Source organism: Alexandromys fortis, unplaced genomic scaffold (assembly GCF_014885135.2).
Source record: "Alexandromys fortis isolate MF-2015 unplaced genomic scaffold, M_Fortis_MF-2015_v1.1 scaffold_22, whole genome shotgun sequence".
Classification (NCBI taxonomy): Eukaryota; Metazoa; Chordata; class Mammalia; order Rodentia; family Cricetidae; genus Alexandromys; species Alexandromys fortis.
Window position 1 is genome coordinate 1530435 of NW_026067900.1, and position 20958 is coordinate 1551392.

Here is a 20958-nt window from a genome sequence, read left to right on the forward strand (position 1 = left end):
TATCTATGGCTCAGAAGAAGAATCGATTTAGTTCTTGTAAAACAGAAACCAGATACGTTGGAAGTGTCTACAGAGGTGACCTGCCAGCTGTTCAGCCGACACGACTGCATAGGTACCTCAAGTGTGATTTCAGGGTTCACTCATCATGTGGACTCGAGACTTCCCTTTAACCCCCTCTGACACACACCTTCCTCCTGCCATGCCCCTCAGGCCCTCACTCTACCTGCTCTAAGGTGTCTAAGCCCTGTTTATGGCTTGGAATGTGGCCCCTGACAGTCCACTTGCAGGTGTCTCAAAAGGCCAGCTGATGCTGCCTGCTCTTCCATATGGAAAAATTCCAGCTGTTTTTAAGAGATACTGACAGCATGCCCACTGCACAAAGGCCCTGGAGGGTTTCAAGGCATAAATCCGAGCAGCACAATATTGAAGGAAGGATCCAGAAGCTAAGACCACAACCTACAACAGTTGTAATGAAGATGAAGTACAAGTTCCAGACATAGAAGACAAGACAGAATCCTGCCAGGCCTTCAACAAATTCACATACACACATACGTATCAGGAGGGTCACTAAGTTGCACTCACTGACAAATCACTGTACCTCAATCAACTTCAAAGCAATAGGTATTATTTCTCCAAATACGGTCTACAGGCCAGCAGCATCAGCGTCACCTGCAACATGTCAGCTCAGCTGACCCTCAGACCTCACCCAGCAGGATCTACAGCTTATTTAAATTATTAAAACATACTAATTGAGCTCAGCAGCGGTGGCGTACACCTTTAATCCCAGCACTCAGTAGGCAGAGGCAAGAGGATCTCTGTGAGTTCGAGGCCAGCCTGATCTATAGGGCGAGTTCCAAGACAGTCAGGGATACACAGAAAACCCCGCCTTGAAAGACAAAAGAAAACAAAACCCTTATTAACTGAACACTAATGGAATGCACTGTGCTAGTTCAATGCATGACTAGGTCCTGAGAATTGCAGTTTCAACAAGGTACCTTAGCAACTCAGCCTGAGGGCGCTTAGGACGCCACAGCCCACTCAGACAGGACTGTGATAGCTCACTGGGGTTTTCACGGGATCTCTTCCTTCGTGCTGCACAGAGTTCCATGGCAGCAAATTGACTCTGAATGACTAGTGTGTGCGTGATACGTAAGTGTCAAATGAATGGGCAGACCAAAGAAGCCATCTACATTGTGACAAGTACAGAGAACAATTCTTAAAGGATGGAGAGAGAAGGAGACAGACAGACAGACAAAGTATGAACACCTGGGTGGAGAAAGATATGGCAGTGGGACAGAACAGCCTGAATGAGTAGAAATGCACATGCCCCGTGGAAAAGACTGCCAGGGGGGGCGTGGTACCTGCAGCTGCCGTCATGTGCATTGGCCGCATACAGGCCAGAAGCAATAGCCAGTCTGGCTGGAGTGTGGTGAAAGGAAAGGAGGAGACAGGATGATAAAGATGATATGTGTAGCTCTGGTGGTGGCTGTTGGTGAGGACAGAAAGGTCACATGTACATTTCCAGCTGCCATCTCTAAGGCTTTTGAAACTGGGCATGAGAGAGCCTGGCTCTAGCAGGCACAGCCAACCTTTTGACATTGCAACACAATGTTGTTATCTACAAAGTTCAAGTTGGAGTACCATGAAATTGAGTTATCAAAAAATATACAGATAGATATAGATAGTCATATACATACATATATCGATGGATGGGTGGTTAGGTAGATGGGTAAAAAGTAGGTAGACACATATATCACCAAAAATGTCATGATGTTTTAAGTAATTTCATAATTTATGTTGGGTCAAATTCATGGTTATTATAGGGCATATGCAACCAATGGATGAAGGACAATTGTGCCTGCATGGAATGAGCCCGTCAACCAGGCCTGGCTGAACTCTTTTAACTGCTGCTTACAATCTCTTTAGGCTCATGAAATAGCAACATGGCCATTACTCACGGTCTTGAACAAGATGATCCAGGAATTTAGGGACATCCAAGCACCAGAGGAGCCTCGATTCCAGTCCAGATGTTACCCTGCAGCAGCGCACTGGCGAAGGAAACACAAATGTCAGTTCAGAGACCTCAATAAGAAATTTACTAGTTAGCCAGGTGTGGCGGTGCATGCCTATAATCCCAGTACTTGAGAGATAGTTGCAGGCAGAACTCGGAGTTAGAGGCCAGCCTGGTCTATAGAGCTACTTTCTGGATAGCCAGGGCTACACAGAGAAACCCTACCACCAAAAATAAATAAATAAGTAAGTAAGTAAGTAAATAAATAAATAAATAAATAAATAAATAAATATTACTTACTCACTCATTTCTTTGGCAAAAATACTTGATAAAAAGAACTTAAGGAAGAAAAGACTTATTCTTATTCTGGCTCATTGGCTCATTTTTCAAGAGTATAGTCCATCAGGTACACCAGGTAAGGACAGCATAGCAACAAGAACACGAAGCTGAAAGTCACATCATCCAATCAGAAAGCCGAGAGAAGAATGCTGGTGCTAGCTCATTTTTTTACTCAGTGCAGGGTCCCAGCCCATGGAATGGTGTCATCTACATTTACTGGTCTCTTCACCTCAGTTAACCCAATCTAGAAACCCTCTCAGAGACATGCCCAGAGGTTTGTTTCCATGGTGATGCTGAATCCCATCAAACTGGCAATCAAGATGAACTATCACAGCAGGGGAGCAACATTCTCACCACAGGGAACACTCCTGATTGGATTTCAGATGATGAAGAAGGAGGAGCGGAATTCCTGATCTCCAGGCTGGGTGCAGCCTCAGAGCTGGCAAACTCCCCATCTTCAGACAGAGAAAGAGACTCCATAACCCCCCTGCAGATCAAGCAGAGCCTCTCAGAGCCCAGACTGGGGATGCAAGGGCCCTTGAAAATCAGTGGCTAGAGGTGCTCTGTTCAGAGATGATGCCAAGGCAAAGAACACAGGCAGGCTTTGCCCCAAATTAGCAGCCCAGCATCAGGACCAACAACAGGCAGTTACCTTCCTAGTAAAACTCCGTGTCTAAATAAATGTGATTCCTGTTCTGTCTGGCTCTAGACAGGGGAGGAGACAAAGTAGCCTAAAGTTCCAAATCACAACCATTGCCTAATTCATTCATATTCTCTCCCTCCCTCTCTCCTCCCTTCCCTTTTCCTCCCTCCTCCCTTTTCCTGTCTCTCTCCTTCTTCCCCCTCCCTCCCTCTCCATCCTTCTCCCCCTTCTGCCTCTCTAATCCAAAAAGACCTATATCAGTCAAGCCAAGGTTTCCGGTTTCCCTCAAAAAAAAAAAATCAGGGTTCAAAAAGCAGCAAAACCATTTGTGTGTATGTATGTATGTATATGTATGGACATAAGATTATCTAAAACCTTCAGCAAAAAAATCTAAAGATATAAAAAAAAATCCAAATCTTTGAGAGGTAAAGACCATAGACCAAGAGAGAACATTCCATCTCTGCACTTCAAGTTGGCAGACCTGGGAGGACCTGAATCTGAGATGCTCTCCACAGGCTAATATTTCATTCCTGGTCTCCCGGCTGCTGGCTGTTACTCTAAGAAGCTGTAGGACCTGAAGGAGGTGGAGGATAGCTAAACCAGGTTAACAGCCGCATGCCTTTGAAGGGTAGAACTGGCCCCTAGTTCTGATCCATCACCAACTGGGGGGAATTCTGACTTGTACTTCTGCCACCCTTAACTCCACCACGTGTCCCTCGCCATGATAGGACGAACCCTCTAAAGCAGTGAGCTAACTGTAAGCTTTCTTCCCTGGAAGAAAGCTGTGTGTGTTGGGGATTATAACCAATTGATATGAGAGCCAAGGGACCAGAACACATCCCAAGAAATGCTTGGGAACCATAGATGACATTCAAGGGACCAGAGTCCACCCCAGGAGATGCTTGAGGACCATCGGAATTAGGACATCTTAAAGCACAGCAAACACACTCCAGTCCCATTTCATTCTGACGAACTGAAATAGACAATCAAAATACTCATTCTGTAGGAAATGAGGCTTCTGATTATGGTCTGGGTTCTTAAATTAAATCTTCACCCAATTATACATTGAAACATAATCCTCCAAACAGTTGCCGCTCCCCCTGGGTTTTTGCTGCAGCTGGTCCTGACTACTAACCACTGCAACCCAGCAGCTTATGCCCAACCAGTGGATGCCATAATAGCTCCCCTGTGCAACTGGGAGTAAGGTAAGCAGATGAGGTAAGGCCAAGGCACTCACTGATACAAACTGGCAACCCTCTTCACTCTGGGACCACAGAGCCGAATAAACTTCACAGGGAGTTACAAGGTAGAATGGCTTGCCTGCTTGAGGAAGGGGCTGTCAGTCTTTAGCAGTCTGAGCTGCTGTGTCTCTTTGGCGATCATTATTACGTTGGTGTAACACAGTTGTATTATGTTAGTGATAGTCTGTCTGTAGAGTCAGGGCCAGCCTTCCTCAACCCCCATCTGACATACACTAAATGGGGATTTGGATCTGTTTCCCCAAAGATCCATTACTTTTTTTTATAAGACAAAGTTAAGGTTTCTTTTGCACAAAGCAGAATTCAGACAGTGAGGTCATTTGTTTGGAAACTACAGCAACCATTCCAATATTTTTTTTTCCTTCTGTGTTCACATTCTAGTTACTCTGGATCATGAGAAGGAGACAGAGATTTCAGAGAAAAATGCAGAGGCTTCTTGGGCTACCACATGGTCAAGGCCTCCACACCGGGAGACACAGGCACATAGCTAACTGATCACTTCCCATCCAATAGTTAGATACTTGTCAACCCAAGAAACCAGTGAAGACACAGACAAAGCAAATCAAAGACTAGAAATAGTCAACAGTCCTTAGGTCCATCTAAACAAACATAAAACCCTCTCACAATGTCCACAATGTTCCTTAGTCTTAAAGGAGAAAACAGACTGGGAGTAAGGAGTATTGCAAATGCCTCTGAAAATCCAATGGCCCTGTATGTAATGCCTGAATGAAGAACAGTCAATTGTTCCTCAGTGTAAAGATCCTACATTACCATATCCCAGAAGCCCTCTCTTTTAGTTCTCTCAATTACCCCCAAGTCCTCCACAAGCAGAGTCCTGAATGGCGACCTATTCTGTGAAGTAATCGCGTCAGCAGGGAACGCTGGCTTCTTGCAGCAGGTGTGGTGGACAGTGTGGCTGGTCTGGCAGCCAGGACTGCTCAGGACTGCTGGAGCTCTCATCTGAGAGCCTCGGCATGGGTCTTCTCTTACAAAGCTAGGGTAGGGCTCAGTATGCAACTCTTCAAGGTTTATAGTAATAATAATAGATAAAAGCACATAAAAAATATGCATGGTTTTCCTAAGAGATAGAAAGGGAACGGATGTAGATGGGAGGGACGGTGGGGAGGAACTGGGAGGAGTAGAGGGAGAAAAACCATAATGTGAGAAAAAAGTTCATTTTCAATAAAATTTAAAAAATAAAAATAAGAGCTGGGTAGTGGTGGCGCACGCCTTTAAACGCAGAACTTGGGAGGCAGAGGCAGGCAGATCTCTGAGTTTGAGGCCAATCTGGTCTACAGGAGCTAGTTCCAGGACAGCTAGAACTGTAATATAGAAATGCCCTATCTTGAAAAACCAAAATAAAATAAATAAGAATAAGCAAAGAAATAAATAAAAGAATATACATAATAATCATTTTGTTATTATATAAAAGCTAAGAATTTAGCTACTAAATATTTTTGTGGACATGCCATATTTTAGTGAATTTTCAATGCAATTTTGTTTCCTTTTTGAAAGGATTTTTATTCTTTTTAATTATATGCATATAGCAGAAATATATGCAAATTTATGCAGGTGTCCACCCACAGAGGCCCAATCCCCCTGGAGCTGGAGTTGAGGTACCTCTGAGCTGCTCAACGTGGGTGCTAGGAAACAAACACAAGCAGTGTATGCTCTAACTGCTGAGCCATCTCTCCAGTACTTTGTTTTCTTGTTTTCAAGATTTATTTATTTTTATATGTATGTGAATGCCTACTTGTCTATATGTGTATCACATATCTGCAGATGCCCCTGGATGCCAGTAGAGAGTGTCAGACCCCTGAGAAACTGGAGTTACAGGAAGGTGTGAACCACCAGATATGGGTGCTGGGAACTGAACTTGGGTCCTCTGGAAGATCAGAACCAGTCCTATAAATTTGTTTTCTTAAGATTCTAGTCTCAGATCATATTTCATTCAAAAACCAAGAGTGTTTTCCCAACAATAATCTAGATGGGTATTCTAATGTTTTTATGTTACTATGTCTTCACATCTAAGCACAAATATCTGGACCCACTGAGAATAAATAATCAGTATTTTCATTTTTAAGACACAGAGATGCTGGTCACCTCTTAGGAGAAAGGAAGGCATGGATTCCATGGGTATTCGTTTTATTCCTTATGAATGACCCCTCCCAGCTATGCTGGGCTTGAACTCCTAAATTCCAGTGATACTCCTCAACCTCCCTGTTAAATGTGACTACAGGCAACTGACCCCAAAAGGGGCCTTGAAAATCTACCTAGATGTTTTAAGAATCACAATAAAACATTAAAAAAAAAATCAAACAAACAAATGAAAATCACAAAACAGATTCAAGCCAGTAACAGGAAACTCCTGGGATTATTCTGAGAATTATTCTCAGCCTACCTTAAGATGCCAGAAAAAAGTGAAGTGAGCCCAGAGTTTGTCAAGGGTGGGGTTTGACAAGCCAGGCAGAGGCTCTAGAGACATCTCCTATAAATACAATTTCGCTTTGGAAAGTCTACACGCTGGCAGTCCTGCATTCCGAGCTCACACCATGCTGGGCCAGCACTGGGTATCTGTGCACCCAAGGGTCTTCTCTGACACATTCTGCAAGTCCATTTCCTGCGGCACATGTGTTAGTTACCAGGAACAATGTCCTTATGCTGTCCTTAGCAGCGAAGGGACGAGAGAAGAGCCAGGCATTCTGCAGATCTGGGAGGACCCTGCTTCCTTCTGTGGAGATGCTAACCCCAGGTTCCTTCACACACCTCCCATGACCTCATCCTCTCTTTGCCTTTCCTATGAAAACTCTGCTCACTGGCCGGATCAAGTCAAGTCATCCATCGGCCGTAAGATGGATAAAAGGTAGAGAGATGTGGACAGTATGTCTAAATCTCTAGCCCTCCCCACGCTCACCAGAAGCATCTTGACCGAATTAGTGAGTAAGAGCGTGCTATCCAGACAAGTCTCACAGGAGACAGTTTGTCATCTTTTAAGTCAATATCCTCATTCCTCTCATGTTGCTAAAACAGAAGACAGGAGACCAGAAGATTGATTTTTTAAAAACAAAATAAAACACATTATTTATGAGGCTCATATGCAGGCAGGGCCTTCATGACATATCATCCCACGGTACCAGGGGTAAGGGAGTAAAAGGGTAAGAGGGGACTGAAGTGGCCTTGGCAGTACTATAGTGTGTAGAGTATGCACATCTGTGGGTAGGTGCATGTGTACCTATACATAGAGGCCAATGTCTACTTTGGTTTTTTGAGGCAGGGTCTTTCACAAGGCCTTGGGGCTCTCCGATTAAGCTATACTAGCTGACCAGTACTACTTGGGATCATAGGCATGTGTTACAATGCTCAGCTTTTTACATACATGCTGGGAACCTATTCAAGTTCTCATGCATGTAAGGCAAGCATATTTAGCCCAGACAGCCCAACAAAACTATCTCCTGTGTCCAAAACCTACTCTTAAAATAGCTGATACACTCTCATGGCAACGGTATCAGTCCAAGCACAGGCATGGCCCTCATGACCTAAAATCCTCTTCCCAGGCCTGACTCCCAATACCTTTCATTGGGAACTAAGATTACACACAGGGACTTTGAGGGACATTTCAATTTCAGTCGTTATAATGATCAAAAACTGACACTTACTTAGTGACATTTTAAGCTGGTTTTAGGCAGTGCACATGGACCTAACACCCAGGAAAGGCATACAGGTCTAATTATTCTAGTTCCTTTTCCTCTACTGAGGGTCTCCTCTTCTTTCCTAAGTCTGCTATTTAAAAAGCAAAACGAGGAACACAGAACTGACCTTTCAAGATGTTTGTGTGTATGTGTGCATGTGTGTCTATGTTTACTTGTTTACATGTTTATATTCATGAGCGGGTACATGTGTTCTACTACATGCATGCACATACAATTTTTGCCTGGCTCACAATAATAGCTTTACAGGGAAACCATTGTTAATAGCTCAGGAAAAGCCAAGTCTTGCCAACTCCAAAAGAACAAAGAGTTTCAACAACTAAAGTGGGAACACAATGACCTCACCCCCTCAAGCTCCCGCCCCTAAGCCTGCATATGGGGGGACCCTTTTCAAATTTGGAGTGCTCCCTTATAAGTCCCATTCCACCCTGGAGGATGAGGTGGGAGGATGGCCAAGCCAGGAAACAGATTCCAGAGGTGGCTCTTTGATATTTAGCCCAGACAACCCACTGGTCATCAGGGTTCCTCCACCAGGCAGAGGCTGGAACTCTCAGTGAGGCTCGAGACCTCAGCCTACCCGCAGGCATTAGTCACTGCCCCCAGCTGCTAGTTCCTGTCCAGTGAGGGCCTGAGCCAGGACTGAAAAGCAATGTCTGATAACAGCCCTGAGTCTCTGCAGCACTCGGCTATTAACCCTTAGCTCCCAGTGACTCACACCAGTGGGCCCCTCACAGGTCACATGCTCTGGGCTTGGTGATGCCTGTGTTTCCAGCATTATCAGGACAGACACCGAGAGTGACCCGGAGCAGATCATGAGGCTACAGCGGGGTGGGATCCAAGCAGGAGCCTCGATGCTAACCTCCCCTCTGTTTACTGCCTACACACCTAAGTAGCAGTACTAAAAGGCAAGTAAAAGTTCCTTCCATGGTCTCCAGCTTGTGCGAGCAATGCTCACCCCTCCTCCATACAGTCATGGTCTCATATTCTCAGGCAATGTCAAGATAAAATGCTTTAAGTATTTCATCTCTTCCAGTAGCCCCTCTAGGCATCTGTAAAGTAGCAATATTTATTTTATACAGAATGCTTGACACCCATGGCTGAAAGGCCCCTTCATGAACCACCCCCAACACAGTAAATGTGCTTATGTCCTGACCCATGCTTGTATGAAAATGGGGTGCAAGAACAAACCAGATCAAAAATAAATAAACACAAAAGACTGGGGAGGTGGCTGTGTGTGGAAAGTGCATGTGGTCCAAGCATGCAGACTAAATCTGAAGCCCTAGAACTCACGGAAAAGCAGGTGTAGTAGCATGCATCTGCTCCTAGACCGAGATGAAAGATGGGGTTAGGAGAATCCCCAGAAGCGCTTGGGGCAGCTGGTGTGCGCAGCAGCAAACGGCAGCGAGGCCATCTCAAACAAGGTGAAAGTGAGAACTGCAGGGGTTTAGATGAGAATGATCCCCACAGCCTCATGTTTGAGTACTTGGACCTTAGTTCATGGAACTGTCTGGAAAGAATTAAGAGGTACAGCTTTGTTGGAGGAGGTACCTCCTTGGGAGTGAGTTTTGAGACTTCCACCATCCCTAGCCCTGTCCCATCCCCAGCCTTCCCCATCCCCTTTCCCTGTCTTCTACTTGCAGATCAAGATGTGAGCTCTCAGATGTTTCTGTCACCATGTCTCAGACCGTGGACTCTTAGCCTTCTGAAACTATAAGACAAATTAAACATTTTTTAAAATAAGTTGTCTCGGACACTGACACACCAGCAATATAAAAGTCACTAAAACAAGGGCTTTCCTAGCTCAGGTTGCTATGGCTATGATGAAATACCAGGTCCAGAACAGCTTTGGAAGGAAAGGCTTATTTGGCTTAGTTTTCCTAATCACTGTTCATCTCAAAAGAAGTCAGGACAGGAACTCAAACAGGACAGAATCCTGGAGGGAAGAGCTGATGAGCAGGCCATGGAGGAGCGCTGCATACTGGCTTGCTCCACATGGCTTGCTCAGCCTGTTTTCTTACAGAACCCAGGACCACTGGCCCAGTGATGGCTCCACCATCAATTCCTTATGGAGGCATTTTTTTTTTCAATTTGAGGCTCCTTTCCTTCCGGTGATTCTACCTTGTGTCAAGCTGGCATAAAACTACCCAGCACAAGGATCAACACTCCAGGTTATCCTTGGATCTCCACATACAAACATGGCATGCTACTGTGCCAACATAAACACACACACACATACAAACACACACACACACACACTGTACTATCAGAAGGCTGTGCTACCTGAAAGAAGCTTTAGCACTGCTTCCCACCCCACCCCCACCCTCCCGAGGACACTTCTGGAAACAGGCTATCATCAGCTGCATCTCCTCCCACTTACAGAGCAGTCCCTTCCAGCTCTCTCTCTCTCTCTCTCCTCTCCCCACCAGCAGCCCCATCCCCCACCATACTGTGCTCAGTATGAGAAGACTGTCTCTCTCAACCAGCAGCTGCTGCAAGGTAAGGCTGTCCTGTCCTCCACAAGAGCAGTGCCTACTGAGGGCCTGGTGTCCAGGACACTGATGAGGAGGAAAGGGGGCAGGTGAGGAAGCCCATTCTTAGAGGATAAACAGAGTGGAGAGGGGGCAGGGTACCTCGGCATTCCTCCACATTCTTTCCCCTCACCCCCTTCTCCGGAATCCAGCATCATTTAGTGACTCTACAATCAGCCCTGAAAACTCAAGGGCTAGGGTCTGGGAAGAGCACTCAGTCAACAAAGTGCTTGCGCTGCTAGCTCCAAGACCTGAGTTTGATCCCCAGAATGTTCAAAGGCCAGGTGTGATGACACAAGCTTATAGAACCCGGGGAGGCAAAGGCCAGCACAAATAAACACCCAGCTTCCGCCATCATCAGTCAACAGCAGAAAGAGACTCGGAGCAGAGGTGCCCTCCTGTGCCCTCCACACTGTGGGCAATACTGCCGGGGCGTGGGGGGGGGGGGGTATCCAGCTTCCTCCTTTCTGGCCTGTGCTTGACATTCTCCTCTGCCTTCAGGACAGACTTCCAATTTCTTACTTGGAACACCAGGGCCCTCAGACTCCAGACTCCCAGCTGATCCCTGACTCAGTTCTGTTCCCACCTTTCCCACACAGACACACACCACAGAGCCGTCCCAAGAGGGTGTCTGGTGTCTGAAGCGCTCTCCCCACTTCCACCACATCCTGCCCTCACTGTGGGGTCTGTGCTCAAGTCATTCCCTCTGGAAAAGCATCTTTTCACCTTATCTTCCCGATATAATTATTCCTTCCTCAAAACCCAGCACACCACCCCCAGCCTCCAACAGGACTCTCTGCTTCCCCCCCCCCTCTGTCTCACTGTGAGCAGCTTCACACCGGATGGCTCCAGGATTACAGACAAGCAACGTTGCTGTGACAAGGTACCTCACAAAAGCAACCAAAGGCACCATTCATTCTGATTCACGTTTTCAGGCACTCCATGAGGATGGGCAAGGCATGGCAGCAGGAACAGCTGGTCACGTGGCACCCACAAGCAGGAAGCAAAGAGGAATGGATGCTGACACTCAGCTGGCTTTGCCTTGTCCATTTAATCCAGGACCCCAGCCAACGGAATGGCGGCACCTACGCTTGTGTGTCTTCACACCTCAAGGGAATCTAGAAACTCCCTCACAGATACAGTGAGGCTTGCCTCCTGGATGAGTCTAGATCTCGTCAAGTTGACAATCCACACTAACCACCAGAGTTCTCTTCTGGAAGGCTTTTACCTCACCCACTTTTATCTTTGCACCCCACGGAGCATCCAGTACAGACTTCGGCGGATGATGGGGACTTGGGCTCACTTCTCCTACTTCTAGAAGGGAGTCATACCAGGTCAAGGAGTGGCTCATCTGTGCAGACTCTATCAGCATGAAAGACTCCCACCACATCGGGGGCCTCTTTCTAGGATCTAGTATAGAAAGGTCAAACAACCAAATTTCTTCCACAAACTTCAAGACTCCCCTGGGGCCAATGTGAAAAGCTGGTGACCTCAGTGTGAGCACCTGTCCTTATAAAGAACAGCTTCAGGGCAAGTGTCACTGTGAAATGAATTTAATTTTGAAAGCTATCTGTGCACCCATCTTTCCTTCTGACTCATCCTGTGTGCATGGCTCTAAAATCACAACTCCTGGGCCAGGGAGATGGTTCTGCAGGGGAAATGCACACCATGAGAGCCTGACAAAAGCAGTCCAAGCCTGGAACCCAGATAAAAAGGCAGATGCAGAGGCATGCTCTGTGCACTCCAGCACTCCCATGGAAGATGGCGGGCAGAGAATGGAGAATGCCAGGGGAGTGTGCAATACGGCAGAAACAGGGGAGACGCTGCCTCCCTCACAATAAAAAAAAAAAAAGAACTGACTTCCAAAAGTTATCTTCTCTCTTTCTTTCACTCTCTCTCTCTCACACACACGCACATACATACTCTCACAACACTCTCTCACACATTCTCACACGCACATACACTCTCTTACACACTTATACACTCACACGCTTTCACACACACTCACACACACATTCTCTTAGTTTCTCTGTCTCTCTCACTCACACACACACATACTCTCACAACACTCTCACACACATTCTCACATGCACATACACTCTCACACACATTCTCTTAGTCTCTCTCTCTCTCTCTCTCTCTCTGTGTGTCTCTGTCTCTCTCTCACACACACATTCTCACATGCACATACACTCACACACACTCTCTTAGTCTCTCTGTCTCTGTCTCTCTCTCTCTCACACACACATACACACACACACACACACACACACATACACACACACACAAACTTTAGTTTTTGGTTTAATTTTTTTTCTCTCTCTCTCTGTGGCTTTGGAGCCTGTCCTGGAACTAGCTCTTGTAGATGAGGCTGGCCTCGAACTTACAGAGATCTGCCTGCCTCTGCTTCCTGAGAGCTGGGATTAAAGGCATGCACCACCGCCATGCTAACTTAACTTTACAAAATAGAATGAGAGTTCCCAGCTCAGTGCACTTTCTTACAAAAGGATAGGAATGGTTCTATTCTCAATGCTCCTCTTGGATGGGGGCTCTACTCCCATGCCTCAAAGAAAATCAGGAAGCAATATTTGACCTCAGTCAAGAAGTTTCTGGAATCCCGCCCACCCCCATCAAACAAATGTTCCTCATTTGATCCAAACTCTCTCAATTAGAAGCCTAAGAGAGACCAGGGAAACCCACTACCACCTACTCCCGCTTTGATGAGACATTTAAAGCCGTTGCTTCCGTCATCCAGCCAAGCAGATGATTAACAAATGGTCGCCAAACCTGGGCTGCAGCTTGCTTGTGAGCATTCCTTTGCTGCTCAGCCAGGCTCTACCTGTAACTCACTAGTAGACCAGGCCGGCCTTGAACTCATATTAGTCCACCTGCCTCCTAAGTGCAGCCTCCACCATGGCCGGCCTCCATTCTCTTAAAGCAGCCTGCAGCACTGGGAAGACAATTCCAACTAAAGCCTTGGCCATTTGTTTCTATCTAAAGAATAATCTTGCTACCAGGGCTGCACCTCACTTAGCAGAGCACTCACTGAGCAAGCGAGAAGCCTAGGGTTCATTCTCTAGCATGGCCTAAACTAGACACGGTGGCACACGCCTGTGATTCTAGCATTCCTAAGGTGCTGGCACAAGGATCAAGAATTCAAAGTTATCCTTTGCTACATAGGGAGTTCAAGGCCAGCCTGAGCTACATGGGATCCTACCCTCCCTTCTCTCACCCCATAAAATCAGCACAAGCATTAATATCAAAAGATAATGTTTCCAATGACTTCAGACACAGATACTGAGTGATGATGGTACCCCAACACCCCAATTTTCCCACCTCAGTAAACCCCTGCTCTGGGGGAGCTGGTTCAACCTTCACATTGACCATTGTCTCTCAGAGGTATTAATTCTCCGACATATTTCCTAGGTTTGGCAAACTGAGGTCACACTTAGGTACAGCCCAAGCCCATTCCCTTCTTGGTTCTGGTTCCAAGTTCATAATTCAGATTAGAAGCCAAGGGCTTGGACTCTTCAAGACCAGGACTGCAGCAGCCCATTCTTCCCAAGGTCCTCTCAGGTAACAGGTATGTTAACCCAGCCAAGAGTCTACATCAAAACTGTATCCTTTTTGCTGCTGTTCTTCTTGCTGTTGCTCCAACTAGAATTTTGAGGTGCAGAAGTGGCTTTGGGGTGCCTATAGCCCAAGAATTTCCAGGCTCTCTGGACAGAACTGAAGGCAGAGGAGAGGCAATATGCCAGCCAGCACTGAGAAGCCATGCACACGGGCTTGCTTTCATTTCATTTATGGAATTCTGTATTCTAGCTTACTCAATATTCGCATGCTTACTTTCATACTAGAACAAGCTTTCACCTTCCATATCCCCTCAGAAACCTTAAGCTTCAGCGCATGTTTTGCATTTGTTTCATAATTTATGTTTATTTCATAAATTCAGACTTACCACTTAGCCCTTCAGCTCTGTGCCAAAGGCAGCAATTTAGTGTCTTCCCTTCCTCCCACAGGGAAGTAGCCGACTGCCAAAACATATCAGGCCACTCAAGCAAGGAAGGACTTGGAGGTAGACCCAGATCTTTGGACACTGCTCAGGAGCTCGTTGCCTCCATTGAGCCACACAGTTCACAGCCACTCAGTTACTCTAACTCATAAGGCCGTGATCGATTTTTTAATCTCCCCATACTCCTGCTACATATTGGGGTATGTTAAGATTGGTGAGCTTCTGCTTCAAGCTTGACCCAAGGCCTATGAAAGGGGATTGCTTCTTTACTGTCACCGGATCGCTAAAACTCATCAGCTTTGAGAATATTTATTCCCCAGCCATCATATATTTTGTTCCCATCCACTCCCATTTGCAAAATTAAAAATATAAGCTGTTTAGTGGACACAGTCAAGAAGCCAGTGTGACAGTAACCTTCCTTTTGCTATGGCAGATGTCTGAGGTCAACAACTTACAAGGAGGCAGTATTCATTTTAGTTCCTGGTTTTGAAGCATTCAGTCCATGGTCTCTTAGCCCTACTATGTTAGACCTATGGTGAGGCAGAATGTGACGGCAGAAAAAAACACGGTGAAGCCAATCTGCTCACCTTGTGGTGCTTGAAAAATGATGAGCAAGAGAGGAGAGGCTGGAGTTTCTGATCACTCCTTCCTGCAATGACCTAACTTCTCTCACTAAGCTCTGCCTCCCAGTTTCCCTGACCTCCCAACAGTACAAAAGGCTTCCATCAAACCTGAGACCCCAGAGACACTAAAGATTTAAACTCTAGCAGCCAGAAACATCACCCTCTTTGGCAGCAAAGACTAAAAATAAGACCAAGCAAGGCCACATCTGCTCAAAGGAAACCTCATCACAACCACAGGCTCAAGCGAGAACTTTCCTAAGGACAGCTTTTGAGTCAGTGCTAGCTACTGTAACTATTCTACACATTATTAATAATTAGTAAAGATTCCAGGTGTATATTTCACACTACAAAGTGAAATGGGGAGAGGGCCACACTAATAATGAAGTCGTGTTTAGGAACTATAAGGGATGTCATACACACTTTTATTGGTCATTTATCTTTGGGTGTGCATGTGATCATGCAGAGGGCCTCACCATGTATACAAAAATCAGAGGACAACCTTGCCTGCTTGAGGTCTGGTTTCTTGTTTGCAGTTGCATCAGGCTAGCTGGCCCCCAGACTTCTGGAGAGTCTCCTGTATTCATCTTCCATCTTGGTGTAAACTGCTAGTATTACAGATGCATGCTACGATGTGGAGCTTTACGTGGGTTCTGGGGACCTGAACTTGGAACGTCCCGCTTGCATGACAAGTACTTTACCCATTGAGCCATCTCTCCTAGCCATCAGACACATCTTAACGCAGTCTAAACAGGGAGCTATTTCTATCTCTAGGGGACATGTGGCTATGTCTAGAGACAACTTTAGCTGCCACGGCTGCAGGGAGCAAGCGTGTCATTGTCATTTGTGTCACAGAGGACGAGAATGCTGCTCAACACTCTATGATGCAGAGGACACCCTCCACAGCAAGAACTGCTGTCTGACCCAAAGGTCAGGGGTACTGGAGGTGAGAAGCCTGAGCCTAACAGCACCAGGAAGAGATGGAGCTGTAATCTTCCTGGCAGTGACCTGCTCTGTCTGGACAGAGCTGAACTTCCTGCATCCCAGGAGAGGTATGGAGGTAGAGAACATGGCCCATTTGAAGGATTTCTATTCCCTCGACTGCATCCAGTACTAATTCTCAAGCCTACCAGTTTGGTGGCTCTCCGGATCTAAGGGGCATTGCCCGGGAAGTCTCTCAAAGCCCTACAGCATCTGCCTAGGAAGGAAGAGCAATGCTGTAGGCATTCACTGCTCCACACTGCCACCCACCAAAGCACTGCGGACTTCACAACCTTATTTTAATTCTAAAGCCCTATGATCCTAGTTAGTCGACAAGGGCACAGGCACAGACACTTCACTTTGAATTCTAAACTCTGTTTTGCAAAAAATGTGCCAAGCAAAAAAAGAAGAAAAAAAAACAGCTAAAAAGAATCATGACCTCAAGTATATGCAATATACTTATAAAGATTTTTGCATACCCGTTGGCAACCATACACCAGCCCATCACCCTGGCTTTTAGGGTGGATCAAGTACTACACCAACTGCTTTATGGACAGAGAAAGCACACGATTGCCTTGCCAGTCGTAAGGCATTCTCCTTTGGCTCTAGCTGACCCACAGCTCTAAAGACAGGGCTTCCCAGAGAGGCTGACCACGCGGGCACATACACCAACAGTCTCTAGGACCAGAATGCAGGAGCTGTTTAAAAAAATAAAAATAAAAATAAAAATCTAACTCACCAAGCTGCAGAACAGGCTTAGCATTCTAGGCCCGGTTACGAATTCATCATTATACTTCTCTTTAGAAGACAGTCATGAAGAGTGAACCATGGGCACAGCAATGCCACATACGGGAGCCCCAACCTCTCTATCACACGATACAAGGAATCTCCAGACAGCAAGCTGCAACAGTGTAGCTATGCTCCAAGTGACAGAGGACTCCCAGAAGAGAAGGGCGAGGTCCCTGCTAAGGCTGAGGGAAACAGCATGTGTGAATGCTGCTAAGTAGAGGCTAAAGGGCTTAGCACATTTCCCTTGCCTCCAAGAAAAAAGAAAACACCTCCGCTCACCAGAAATTTCCTAGCACATCCATCATCCGCAAAGCAAATGAGCGGACCCGAAGAGCATTGCGGGTGCGGGTGCAGAGCACTAGTTACTGAAGACTCCAAGAGCCTCCACAGACACCCACATGCTGGCACTTGGCAACAGAGAGTTAATGTCCTGGGGCCAAGGCTGCCTCTCAGCACGTTCAAATGTGAAATCATAATAAGGCCACTGAGGGATTTAGTCAGGAGCCCTCCCCTCCACCATCAGATGGAATGGCAAAAATGCAGAGTGCTGGGAGCCGGGACAATTCCATTTTCCTCCTAACCACGCAAAGAATTTGCATTTAAAATGAGCATCTCATCAGCCTTCCAAGAATGCTCATCACTGGCTGCTAGCATTAGCAGGAAGAAAAGTGATGCCATGCTACCCTGCATTTCTCATTATTGCAACCAAGGTAGCTTACAGGCCATAGGACTCCGCTACGTAGCAGCTGCATCTTGCAAGGCGGGTGCCAGAGCAACACGCGAAAGTGGAATCGAATGAATAAAAGAGAGCAAGGCGACAACATGGCCGAGGGATCAGGCTTTACTTGCTCTACCATGTCACGAGGACAAGCTAAGTGGCATCAGGAAACAAGAGATGCCTATGAAAATCAAAGTGGAAGCCAACAGAAGGGCGAATTCTGAAGCCTGTCATTTCTTCCGCAGCTATTAGCTGCATGACAACCAGCAGTGCAAACACTGAGAGCCCTTCCCCAGGCAGCTGCTGGGTGGTGGGGGCAGTGTGAGGTCACCCAGTTAGGAAGGCAATGGTGACGAACACTGGTAAGACCTCTAAGTTAACATCAGTGGTGTTTGGAATCCTAACTAAGAAGCAGAACTTATTTTGTGCATGTGTGTGTGTGTGTGTGTGTGTGTGCATGTTCGTGTGGGTGCGGTTGCATGTGCACTACTGTATGCATGCGTGTAGATGCCCGAGGTAAGCCTTCAGTGTTATTCTTCAGTGACTACCCTTGCCGTCTGTGACAGGGCCTCTCTCCGGTCTGGGGCTTTCAGATTTGTCTCGGCTGGCTGGCCAGGGAGGCACAGAGATCTGCCTGTCTTTGCTTTCCCATCTCTAGGGTTCCAAGTACAAACCACCATGCCTCGTTTCTTCCCAGGAGTTCTGAGTGCTTGTGTGGGCAGCACTTTACTGATGGAAACAGCTTGGCTTTTGAACTTGACTTTTGAAGGAAGAGGGACAGATGCAGAGGAGAGCGCTAGGGCATTTTTCTCAACTCCTCGGGTCCTTAGGGTCAGGGAAAGCGGAAGTCAGTGGGTGGTTACTCCACACCAGGGTGGTTTTTAAGTTTATTAAATACCGAAGGGCCTTTTCTCTTCTCCACTCACTAATAAAGTTGGAGGGTGAGGAGGAACACACGAAAGCCTCAAGAGGGGTTCAGAGAAGAACTGTCAGAGCTGTGGGACGGGAAACAGGCGGGGGTCACCTCTACCCTAGAGGAGTCTACAGGGTTCTCATGCCACAGCCACCCCACTAACCTGGTGATACAGGGGGACTTACTGGGGGACCAGCAGTAGTTGAAGTGCCTCCTCCCACACCCTCTGCCTAGTGGAGGCTGCTCTGCATTGTGGTCAGGAAAGGTTTCCCTAGAGCAGCCAGCTAGCTTTCCTAACAGGAGCATTCTAATAAGAATGAGCCACAGGGCCTTCCAAGGAGAAAAAGAGAACTCTCCAGAGGGTGTTGGTCCAGTCGGCGGACTCCATGTGGTTCCCATTCCCACCGTGGCCCTGCACCAGGTTGCCTTTTAGCTTCATCTTCTGGAAGGAAGGCCTATCCCAGCTGACAAGAGCTACACCCACAGCTCAGAAACATTTCCTCCTGCTCAGAACTCTCATCCAGTCTTCAGCAACTCTTCTTCAAAACAGACTGGACCCTCCAGCTAAGTAAACTTTCCTTGCAATCCTAAGGTACGATACTCCATCATGTTCCAGAGTCACCATCTAGAGCTGGCAATGTCCACCCTGGGAATCTAGACCCTCAAAGGACGGGGAAGATGAGTCAATGGCTGAAAACCAGGAAGCCAGTGAGTGGGCAGGGCCGGTTTCCAAAACACAGGGCCTTAACAACCTTCCAGCCAGCTCCCTTGAGTGAACAGCCCAGAGGATGTTTGGTAAGCCCAGGCTGGTGGCCAGCTATGAAAAGCACAGAGCCCAGGCCCACCGCCTAGTCCTCTCCTGGAGTTGCCATGAAATGATTTACTACGAAGCTGGGGCAAGTGTCATTCCCATACTATTTTGTTTATTTTAAAAAACAAACAAACAAAACTCACCACCAAACAGAAAAATGTAGACATAGTCCTTCATCTTGACCTCTACAAAGATTGCTTGTAGGGCTGCCATGCCCCTCTGTGGGTAAAGAGTTTGTTTCACTGTGTGACACTCTGGAGTCAAGCCCCAGTACAACATGAAACCCAGGTATAGTGGCACATGCCTATAATCCCAGCACTCGATAGGGAAGGGACGAAAACTGTGACTACACAGCAAGTTTGAAGCCAGCCTTGGTTACATAAGACAGACTGACTGACCTGAAGGGAGGTGTGGGGGCAGGGGCTAAGTGCCCTGGGCTACGTCAGCAGCCTGGACAGAACCTGCCAACACTTACACTTTTCTCTGCTGATCGAGTCGCTCATGAGCCAGCAGCAATGTCCTGCAAAGTCGTGAAGTCAGTCTTTCCCCCTGTGCAGAGGCCACTGCACCTGGCTGTTGTTCTCAGCCTCCCTTTAATTCTTTAGACAGTCTTGTAGAAATGGTCTCCCTCGCCACCAGCTAGACTCAGTGTGTCTTGCTCCTTCGGTCATCCTAGGGCCTGGGGCAGACTGAGCCCACAGTGGTCTCTCTGCAACAGTTTACTCAATCATTGAGTATACTGGAAAATGCAGAGCAAACAGACTGGAAATGCCTTCCCTGGGGATAAGCCCACCACATCAAAAGGCATAGAGATTATCCATATTAGCTACAGTCAGAGTTGAAGTTAGGGAAACTACCCCAGTGCCCATGTACAGAAGGACAGTGCTGCGGTTGGAACATGAAATGCCCTCATAGCCTCATGTGGTTCCTGTTGTGTTTAAAAACGTATTATTTATTTTAGGGGTGTGGGTGTTTCCCTTGCATCTATGTCTGTGCATTATATGCGTGCGGTGCCTGCAAAGGCCAGCAAAGGGCATCAATTCCCGAGACCAGAGTTACAGAGAGTTGTAAGCGGCAAGATGCTGGGAACAAAACTGGGTCCTCTAGAAGAGCTGGTTGTGCTCTTAATTGTTCAGCCAGCTTTCCAACTCCCATATTTTAACATTTTGGTCCTGTGTTTGGGGAGGCTGTGGAGGAAGTAAGTCACTGGGAGCAAGCCTTGATGCTTCACAGTCTGGCCCCATTTCCTATGCACCCTAGGATTCCTGAATGTGGGGTGCAATGTGACCTGTCTACCTCCTCTTCCAGCTGCTGCCGTGTCTTCCCTGAGCTGATGGAGAAAGGTCATTGAGCAATAAAGAAACTGCTTGGCTGGCCCTGATAGGTTAGAACATAGGTGGGAGGAGTAAACAGAATAGGATGCTGGGCGGAAGAAGAAGTGAGGTCAGACTCTGCTCTGCTCCCAGAGAGACCAGACAGCTCTGCTCTCTGGAGCAGAGATGCCATGCTCCGCTCTCCCAGGCAGATGCACACAATGAAGCTCCTCCGACCCAGGATGGATGTAGGCTAGAATCTTCCCGGTAAGCGCACCTTGGGGTGCTTACACACTTCATTAGAAATGGGGTAG

General features: G+C 47.0%; 1 protein-coding gene across 2 annotated transcripts in view; it reads right to left on the reverse strand.

The window, feature by feature from the left end:
- The window catches only part of Tln2 (talin 2), a 428435-nt gene that overhangs the window by 347552 nt on the left and 59925 nt on the right, over positions 1-20958 (reverse strand). For both annotated transcript variants that reach the window (XM_050125928.1, XM_050125904.1), the window contains exon 2: positions 1959-2048. The gene's annotated coding sequence lies outside the window, so the exon portion shown is untranslated. The remainder of the gene's footprint in view (positions 1-1958; positions 2049-20958) is intronic.